This window comes from Odontomachus brunneus, unplaced genomic scaffold, assembly GCF_010583005.1.
Source record: "Odontomachus brunneus isolate Ranch 3 - 2012 unplaced genomic scaffold, Obru_v1 Obru_scaffold_032, whole genome shotgun sequence".
NCBI lineage: Eukaryota > Metazoa > Arthropoda > Insecta > Hymenoptera > Formicidae > Odontomachus > Odontomachus brunneus.
In genome coordinates this window covers 223,768-227,347 of record NW_022639482.1, presented here as the reverse complement: position 1 = coordinate 227,347, position 3,580 = coordinate 223,768, and the positions used below count along the sequence as shown (strand labels likewise).

The following is a 3,580-nucleotide window of genomic DNA, read 5'->3' as shown; positions in this document are numbered from 1 at the left end:
CGGCGGTACAGCGCGCTCTCGGAGACGGTTTACTCTCTCGGCTGTAACTTCGTTATTTATCGAGATATTGACTTGCAATTTTAACCAGATATTCTTGAGACCTCAAGCATCAAGAAAATGCAAAAAAAAAATCGATTTTTTCGACCATGCTAGGTGTATATCTCCCCTTAATTGAAATCGGAGGTGAGGGGCCTAAACTGAATAATTACTATTTTTTCGGACGATGCCCAAATGAACGGTAGGTAATTAAACAGTGTCCAAATGAACGGTGGGCAATTGAACGATGTCCAACTGAACGGTTGGCAATTGAATAGTGTGCATCTTACTCTGCCTAAATGAACGGTGGATAATTAAACGGTGTCCAAACGAATTTGTGAGCAATTGAACGGGGGGCATTTTTTCGCCTGTCTAAAAGCAACTGTGTCTAATTGAACCGTGTATAAAGTTTCGTGTCCGTTTGAGTAATTATGCAGTATAGAGGGTGCAGCTCGAATGGCCTTGACCTTGACATATGTTGTAGAAGTCACTCTCCTATGTAACTTAAAAAGGTATCAACCATTAAAAAATTATTAACAAAAAAATTTCATTAATGCTATGTGGTTTTACGACATTACATAAGCTAATGTGCACATATAAATACGTACAGTACACGTACATGCGCGGCAGAGGGACTTTATCTTCCGCAAACCCTTTTTTTGTTAACCTAGGGGAAATGCTTTATACATACTCGTACCGTCCTGTCTACTAAAATCCTTGGCGGATATCTTCTGGAGAGCAAGATGAGGGGGGGGGGGGTTCGGTGGAACTGCTTCTAGCATTACTTCCCCGATCCCCCGGCCCTAAGAGGTCTGGTGACTCCTCCTTCTTCGCTAGTCCTTCTATATGAGTGCGGGGGGATCTCTGCTTCCGGGAGGCACCAGCGCCTCACAGCCTGGACGTTCTTGTTACCCGCATGAGGGGGGATGCGGGGGCATCCGCCTCGCCTGTTCCCTGTAGCCCCTTCCTATGATGGGAGAGACGGGATAAGCCTCGTGGGTAAGCATCTTCGGCCACTCCTCTACCTCCTTAACTGAGGAAACAAAGGCAACTAAATACGCCGCATCTGCCTCCTCCTCCTGCCTGGAGTCCTTCCTCCTTCCATCTCTTACTCTTTCGGGATAATATGCTATTTCCGGTCTCATCCTGCCATCCTACACAGTTTCGGCCGCCGGCGTATCTCCGCCCTTGCGGGCCTCCGGTACTCCTCGGGAGTGACCATATGCCTGGGGCCTTTGGAAATATTATCGAGAGCTCCTGCCCTTTACACCCACTTTGGCTCCGGGGAAAAAGGCCAGTCTGGTTTCGGGTATCCCGGACCTCCGACAATCTGGGCACTGTGGAAGACACCGCCACGCGGGGGAGCTTCGCGGACAGACAGGTGCCAAAGGTTTTGCGACCCTTCCAAGGCCCGTCCGCAACGGGCGCCAGCTGCCTTCGCCGCCTAGGGGCATGACTTTAAAGTGTCGCAATCGCGACCTCCAGTTTCCTCCCGTTTCGCTGGAGGGGTAGACAGGCCGCCCGGTCACCGAATGATCGAACCCCATTCACTCCCTAATATTCCCGGGCGCAGCTGCCCACCCGAGAGGCCTGTTGCCATATTGGCATAAGAGATTCGGACGCCCTTTACAGTGGAAGATTTTCATCGCGCGCCGGATTCTCCGGCGGGCGAATCAGACCCCCTTAATGGCAACCGCGAAGCTGCAGATCCCCGCGGCCTGGTTCTCTGTAGGGGTTTCCTTCCTCTAAGCCGTTGTCCGCCAGCGATCCTCATGTAGGGCCTTCCGCTCGCTCGAAGCCGAAAACCCGCTAAGCTATCATTGGATCAAGCTAGAGTCTCTGCAGTAAGGTGGCAGCACGGAAAGACTCTCCGTAACCCTTCCCCAAGAAACTAATCCTAACCTAATCTATTTATTGAAATATAATAATAAATAGACAAATATATGTATATACATAACCGAATTTTTACATTTTTATACATAATTTGTCAATAGAAAACAATATAAATATACAATTACAGTTACTGCTTGCGATATATTTTTGCATATAGTGTAAATTGAAAGATCTCAAACAGTACCTGCATTTATATTCTTATATTGTTTTCTATTGACAAATTATGTATAAAAATATAAAGATTCGGTTACGTATATATATGTATTTATTATCATATTTATTTATTATCATATTTATATTATTATTTATATATATTATTTATTTATCATATTTCAATAGATAGAAGGTTAGGATTAGTTTTTTGGGGAGCTTTTGGGGAAGTCTGCCCTTTCTCCGCGCACGTACGTGTACTGTTTGTTATATTTACTTCATTTTTTAATGTACACTAATAAAACTATGTCGTATTTAAAAAATTTCTTTTATTCATAACTTTTATTCATAACTTTTTAATGACAAATTAGCGGCGGCTAAAACCTTCCAAAAGTTAATTAATAAGATGTCCTTAAACATATGTCAAGATCAAGGTCATCGGAACTGATTCCACTATACTAGATAATTACTAAATACTTCTTTATTAATAACTATTTAATAAACAACGAGCGACGGTTGAAATCTTTTGAAAGTTATTCAGGAGAGTAATCTCTACAGCATATGTCAAGGTCAAGATCATTCGAGTTATATCCCCTATACTGCACAGTCACCAAATTTTTTTTGTTATATTCCGAAGTTAAAAGATTAAGCCAAACCAAGCTACATTTTAGCTGACGCAATTAGTGACGATTAATCGATAGAAGATAGTAAAAGTCCAATAATCTGCAAGAATAAACAGCAAAGAACTGATGTTAAGCTATTAAAAGTGAACATTTATATTTAAAAGATCATGTCTAATGCATGTTACATTAATCTGGGCAACGGTTAAACGAAGTGTTAACAGAAAAAAGTGTCAACGGCAGCACCAAGTACCTTTGAAATGACAAAATAAAAGCGTGACAGCAAATATGTGAGGCAATACGCACGCACCAGTATATTTGTATATAATGTATAAGAAGTCAGAACGATAAACAAAGAATTTATAAATATTAAGAAACAGAAACAGAAAATGTGGCTAATCAGCATATACCATTCACTCAACAATGCAGTATTATTTTGGGCGTTTAATCCATGTTTTTATCTCTTAATAAAAATCGTTCTCTTATAATAATTCTGTTCCTTACGTAAAATTTTCATATTGTCCCAATCAAAATTATGTATATGGAGTAGACGGTGTTCTTGAACCACCGAAAGGTCCGAATATGGATTATTTTGTGTTCCCTTATACGTGTTCACAGTTTTTTGCTCGTTTGTTCCACATATTTTGCATCGCAATTTGTACATTGAAGTTTACGTACACCATTTTTTGGACGTAATAATGTCAGACATACTAATAGAATAACTATCGATATAAATACACACATTTCAGTATATACACATATTATACCTCCCCCCCCCCCTTTCCGCACCACATGCATACACTGAGACATGAATCTATTCAATAATGGATACATATATATATATATATATATATATATATATATATATATATATATATATA

The 3,580-nt window shown here is 40.7% G+C and overlaps 1 protein-coding gene across 7 annotated transcripts in view; it reads left to right on the top strand.

Annotated features, from left to right (window-relative positions):
* The window catches only part of LOC116843356 (F-actin-monooxygenase Mical), an 874,436-nt gene that overhangs the window by 671,920 nt on the left and 198,936 nt on the right, over positions 1-3,580 (top strand). The window lies entirely within an intron of this gene.